Genomic DNA, 7,497 nt, shown 5'->3' on the forward strand with positions numbered 1-7,497 from the left:
ACCATGGTTGACCATGATTATAAACCAAAGGGATTTATATTAAGCCCAAGGATTAATATTATAAACCTTATGAATAATATTATACCCTAGTAATATGAACTCTTACATTAATAAACCCAACATATTGATATTATACACCCTATGAATAATATTACACCCTGAGAATATGAACCCTTAGATTAATAGACCCAACAGATTGATATTGTAAATCGAAGGGAATAATAAACCCAAGGGATTAATACTTAAAAACCAAGGGATTAATATTATAAACCCTAGCTATATAAAGCCTAAGATAAATACTATAAACCCTAAAATAAACATGGTTGACCATGGTTGATTTTCATATTGAGACAATCTTTGTCACAATGCAATGTTGGACCATGTGACTATGGTTAATTTTCATATTGAGACAATCTTTGTCACAATGGGACATTGGACCATGGTTGACCATGGCTGACCATGGTTGAATTTCATATTGAGACAATCTTTGTCACAATGTGATGTTGGACCATGGTTGATTTTCATTTTGAGACAATCTTTGTCACAATGAGACATTGAACCATGGTTGACCATGGTTGGTTTTCATATTGAGACAATCCTTGTGACAATGTAACATTGGAGATAATCCAATTAAAAGGATGGTGGGAAAGATATGGGTCTATGAGGGAAATTTTTTATAGTGTAGTTATAGTGTTATGCAACTAGCACATAAAATAGAAGAAAATATAGATCAACATCTTGAGAATTAGCCTATTCGAGGGGGAAACCTCCTTTCAATCACATAAATGAACAATTCTTGGATGATACAAATGGTAAGACATCCTTTCTATATATAGGAGTCTAAGGGATCACAATATAATCATATCCTACATAACAATAATAATGTAAGGGCACAAAAATAACAATAGTGGGCTTCTATGGGGCACAATAATAACAATATGGGGACTACACGGGCACAAAAATAACAATAAAGGGGCTAGACTAGTATTATAGGGACCTAACATGCCTCTCTCCTTCAAAAAGTGTTGTCCTCAACGCTTGAGTAGTTCTAGATACTTTTGTATAAAATTCTCATCCTCCCATGTGGAATCTTCAACGGGTAAGTTCTTCCACTTAATGAGATACTCTGAAATTGATCAATTTAGTAGTTATTGATGAGCCCTAGTATTGCAGCAAGGACATTGCAACTCCTAAGGAGACCAAATTTACTTTATCAACCCGGGGTTCATGCAAACTTGGAGGTGACAATGTTATATGCATAATAGATGCAATAGTCTACTCTTTCCACTTCTCAACTCGAGCAATAGACCACTAGGGTTTTTCAACCCAGTCTTCTATTGACTAGAAGGAGGCTAACTACTGACAATGAATGTAAAGCTATCTTTGATGCATAAAGTAAATACTTGCCTATTTTAAGGAAATGAAAGTGTTAAATAGAAAGTGCTATGAAAGGACATGAAATTGCCTAGCTAAGAATTAACACATATTACTTGCAGAAAATACTTAATTTAACCTTGCATTCTATAATCTAGATATCTCGACTAAATAGGCATGGAAATTATCCTAACATTTCTATGACTAATGTATGCATGCACTTGCTAAATATTGCAAAAAAGAGTCTTTTGGTTTCCAATTTAGAAATGTAAATTCTAAGCTAAACAAGTTGATCTTTTGCAGGGGAGGAAGGTATGCAAAAGCTGGTCCAAAATGGCATTGAGGGGTATAGAAGTCAAGTTGGAGGCCTATCCAAGGCTATGATCATCATTTCCAGAAAAAACAATCTAAAACAAGTTGCCACAGTGTTTCCTGTAGTTGCTACAGGATTTCCTGTAGTTACTACAGGATGTCTTGGTTTACTACAGGAAACTTAGTTGAAAGTTGTATGAAGGTAGGGATGGTGAAAGGAAGTGCTAGGAATATGTATGATGGTGGAATAAGGTATGGGGAAGGTGCACACTACCCAAGGATCAACCCAACTCTGCAAGATGGTTGGATTTTCTCAAGGTGGCTATCCACAGTGGATACAAAACAGAAATATGAATTAGTGGTTGGTAGGATTGGGTGAGGGGTGGAGAATACTTAGATGAGGTTGGTGGAATTAATTCCTCCCTACATATCAACAACTCCTGCAAAAAAACATATTCTTTTCTTCATTCATGTATAATTTTATGTAAATGTGGAAAAGATGAGTTGAATTTGAGAAACTGATTTATTGATGGCTAATGGCTTAAATCTATGGAATGGAATGCTTTCTAATATACAATGATGCATGTGTTCCTACGTGACTCCACCGAGGTACTTTCTAGGACTACTGGCATCAGAGAAACACCAGAGATGAAACTAAATCTTTGACAATTATATTACTTTTTCATCAATATACCCCTCTTCCCCAATCGAAACAACTTAGTTGACTTGGCTTGGTATGTGTTATAACTGATCAAGAGAATGGAAGGGACTATATATTTAACCCAAGCTAGTGAGGAACCCATCACGACCAAAGAATCGAACAATACTTCCAGAGGAGTTAGAATTGATTTTCACGAAACACGGTCCATACAGAGAGCTGGATTTCTACCAGTGTGTCACTAATGTTGTAGCGGCTACAACCACCCACCAAAATTTTACCTTCACTTTGTTTTGGAGCCTCCATCCTCAAAATCTAAGTAGCACGTATTGAATTGCTCAAGTGCTTTTGTTGCATTTTAAGTTATCTTTCACTCTGCAGCTTCTGTCTGCTTACTTTTTTTGTCGACTAACCACAAGCTGGCCCAATGACTTAGTTCACATCTGGTTCTTGAATTGTCTTGGAAAACTGCACAGTCCTAGAGGGAAACCTACCTTGCTCTCAGGAATTGTGCAAAGCATCCCAACAGTCCGCCTTGCCTTCAGAAATTGCATAGAGTAGGAAGACAACCTTGCTCTTAGAAACTATACAAAGTAGGTAGCGAACCTTGCTCTCAGAAACTACGTAGAGCAGGGAGTCAGCCTTGCTCTTCAGAATTATGCAGATAATCCTTGCAGTGAGCCGAGGCTCAAAACTATATAGACCCAGCTGACAACTTGTCTTCAGCTGGGAAACGCGAGAGAATGAGAGGCAGCCAGAGCCACTCATCTTAGGAATTGTGCAGAAGCATTCCTCAGTTGCTATCCGATGCATGTGCCAAAAATTCATCCATTTCCCTTCAGAATTGCATAATTTCCTCATGTATGAATGACAAATTTTATCGAAAAAATAAAAAATAAAAAGTGAAAAATAATCCCTAGAAAATAGGGAACTATTTTTAGCAAGCGAGAGTTACACTCGAGCTGGTTTTAGAAACTTCCTACCAAGTGTCGCTTTTTCCTAGATTTGTGGCATGCGCATCGTAAACCCTTAGTCTACAAAATCTATTTAATGGACACCCTAGAGCTCATTCTTCACATTCGATCTTGGAGCTCTGGCATTCCCAAGGCATCTAGGAATCAATGACACGATCTTCACGGATTTTCCGAGTAAGTTTTGCTTTTCATGTCTTTTGCTGCTTTTTCTGTCACTTTTCTTTCCTTAGCTTCTGGGAGTGTTGGTTTCCTTGTTTTATTGAACGACCGCCAACATTTTAATGTATTTTAACTTGTAGAAGTGTTGTTTGAAGTTTTACAATGCATTTCCTTAGTGTAGAAATTTCACCGTAGATCACCTGATAATGCAATATACTAAAGCAAAATACTTGATCTACTTCTACTATCAAATTTTGCGGAAGCTTGATAGATTTTGAGCAAGATCAAATATAACACATATAATAGATGAAGAATAAATCAATCACACATGAACACAGAAGAATACTTTGGGGAAATCCTCAGCTAAAAACCCTGCTATCTGTATTATCATACAAGTGGAAATATATCAAGATTACACAAAGCTTTAGCTCACAAGCTATCCAACTCTCAGTACAATCCCTCACTGCTGCTCATAAATAGAATAGACAACACATATGCCTTCCTTCAGTCCTCCAAGCCTCCTGTTTCCTTGCACAGTTTCTCCTGGGTCCTCCAGCTGCAACCTGTGCGATTCTCACCTTACACACAACACTAACCTCTGAAATAACTGCGCAATCCGGAAGAAGTTAATTCCTTTTGCATGGATGAGTTTCCTTTATAGGAATATTCCTCCAATTGATAATACACTATCACTTCCTTTAATCTCAACTGGGTCTTTCTCTGAACTGACATGCATGAGTTATTTATGAGAGAATATTCAGTTATCTAGAGAACACTAGTTGCATGCATGCATGCATTAACTGACTGAACTCACAATTAGTTCCTCAAACTATTTGGAACTAATTTAACTAGACTTAACTTAGTTAACTGAGCTAACTAATTACAACTCAAATACAACTCATCCTTATCTCCTTAATTAAGGGATAACTTTCTCAATCAAAGGGATAACTGTTGCATGTCTTCACAAAGACTTCATGTTTGATTTTCTCCAACTAATTAACTTAAGATGAAGTAATTAATTATTTTTCAAACAGCTGCTGAGACCAAATTTGAATTTGAATTATCAATTTTAATTCAAGGACTAATTAAAATTGGAATCTATCTCGAAATGCTATTTATAGCAATGCTATTTTTAGCATTTCTATTTTTTTGCTATTTCCAACAGAGTTAGTGTTATGAAACCAGCTCACAAAAAGATAGAAAAGATAGATCAATGCCTTAGAACTCAGCCTCTTTAAGGGGGAAACCTCATTTACATTACATAAATGAACAATTCTTGGATGATTCAAAAGACAAAACCTTCTTTCTATATATAGGAGTCTAAGGGGTCACAATATAACCAAGCCGACCTAACAATAATAATATAAGGGCACAAAAATAACAATAGAGGGATTCTATGGGGCACAGTAATAACAATATGGGGACAGTAGGGGCACAACAATATTAATAAGGGATACAACTACAATATTAATGGGGGCATCACTAGTATTATAGGGACCTAACATGCCCCTCTCCTTCAAAAAAGTGTTGTCCTCAATGCTTGAGTAGTTCTAGATGCTTTTGTATAAAATTCTCATCCTCCCATGTGGAACCTTCAGTGGATAAGTTCTTCCACTTGATGAGATACTCTGAAATGGATCGATTTCGTAGTTGTCAAGTTCTTGTTTCTATGACTGCTTTAGGTTCCAATATAATTTTTCCTTCCTCGTCAAGTTCTGGCAATATTGTTTGAACTGGGAACTTGTCGCCTATAACCTTCCTTAAACATGAAACATGGAAAACTGGGTGCACTCGAGAAGCTGCAGGAAGCTCCAATTTGCATGCCATAGTACCAAATCTTTTGCAACACCTTTTACGGACCATAATACTTTGGTGACAATTTTTTATCCTTCGTAGCTTGCTTGAGGGACATTTGTTTATATGGTTGTAGCCGTAGGAATACCCAATCACCTACATCAAAACTTCTTTCACTGCGATGTTGATCTACCTGTTGTTTCATTCTATTTTGTGCCAACACAAGGTTATCCTTTAAGAGTTGGAGAACTTGTTGTTGATGCTCGATGTGATGTTCCACTGCTTGAACCTTAGAATTTTCTCTTAAATATGATGTGATGGATGGTGGCTGATATCCATAAAGTGCCATAAATGGGGTCATTTTTGTTGTAGTATGGAAGGAAGTGTTATACCACCATTCAGCCAGAGGCAACCATTTGACCCATTGTGTCTGTTTATCAGATACAAAGCAATGAAGATATCCTTCCAAACATTTGTTTACTATCTCCGTTTGCCCATCAGATTGAGGATGATAAGATGAGCTATGAGCTAACTGAGTACCAAGACAAGAAAATAATTCTGTCCAAAAATTTCCTGTAAAAATGGGATCTCTGTCACTTACAATAATTTTTGGGTTTCCATAAATGCCGTGGAAACTGTACTGGCTTTAAATGGATGTGATAATGCACAAAAGTGTGCATACTTGGTAAGTCTGTCAACTACCACCATGATGACACTCTTTCCCTTAGACTTGGGTAAACCTGTGATAAAATCCATTGAAACCTCCTCCCAACGTTGGCTTGGAATGGATAAAGGTTGTAATAGACGTGGTGTCTTAATTGTTTCAACTTTATTTTGTTGGCATATCAAACATTCTGCCACAAAATTTTGAATATCCGATTTAAGGCCATCCCAAAAAAAATTCCTTCTTAACCCTGTGGTAAGTTTTTAAAAATCCTGAGTGCCCTCCTAAGGGAGAAGCGTGCAATTCCAGAAGAATCTTTTGTTTGAGTTGGGAATTCTTACAGAGGTATAAGCGATCTTTGTACCATAATGAATCATTTTTCTAGCTAAATGTATCAGATGTACTGGCATCTTGTTGTAACTTTCGAATAAGTTCCCACACTTCTTCATCATTCTTCCATTCCTCCCTTGCTTCATTTATCCAATCTGGTTGGATAATAGAAATGGCGCACAACAATGCTTCCACATCCTCATCCTTTCTTGAGAGTGCATCTGCCACAACATTTTGCTTCCCTTTTTTTTATATATGATTTCAAAGTCATAACCCAACATCTTTGTAACCCATTTTTGTTGTTCTTCATAGGATAATGTTTTTTCTAAAAAGTATTTAAGGCTATCATGATCCGTTTTTACCTTGAAGTGTCTTCCCATTAGGTAGGGTCACCATTTCTTAAGTGCATGTAGTATTGCCAACATTTCCTTCTCATAAATAAATTTGTGTAAATACTTTCCCTTGATTGAATGACTTTCGAAAGCAATGGGTCTTTCATCTTGCATTAAAACAACACCAATTCCGTTTCCAGATGAATCACATTCCACAATAAAGGTTTTTGTGAAGTCTGGTGTAGCTAAGACCGGTGCTTGGCACATTGCCTCTTTAATATCTTCGAAGGCCTTTGTTGCTTCTGGAGTCCATGAAAATGCATCTTTCTTCAACAATGTTGTTAGAGGTGCTGCTATTTTCCCATAATTATTAACAAACTTGCGATAATACCCCGTCAACACGAGAAATCCTCGCAAATTCTTTATGGATGTGGGGATTTCCCATTCCTTAATGGCTTTAATTTTGCTAGGGTCTACCTTAACTCCTTCATGAGATACAATATGACCCAGATATTCCACCTCTTGTACTCCAAAGAAGCATTTGGATCTTTTTGCATATAATTGTTTCTCCTCCAATAGTTGTAGCACCCTGTCAACGTGCTCAACATGATCCTCCCAAGACTTGTTGTAGATTAGTATATCATCAAAAAATACTAACACAAATTTTCTAAGGAAGGGTTTGAAAATGGAATTCATTAAACCTTGAAATGTAGAAGGTGCATTGGTAAGGCCAAAAGGCATGACCAAAAACTCATAGTGACCCTCATGAGTTCTAAATGATGTTTTCGGAATGTCTTGAGCCTTCATTCTGATTTGATGATATCCTGAACGAAGATCTAACTTGGTGAAGTAAATTGATCCATGCAATTCATCCAATAATTCATCAATGACAGGAATGGG

Source organism: Pinus tabuliformis, chromosome 1_2 (genome assembly GCF_031772625.1).
Source record: "Pinus tabuliformis cultivar Carrire ecotype Pingquan chromosome 1_2, CPIR1, whole genome shotgun sequence".
In the NCBI taxonomy this organism is placed as follows: domain Eukaryota; kingdom Viridiplantae; phylum Streptophyta; class Pinopsida; order Pinales; family Pinaceae; genus Pinus; species Pinus tabuliformis.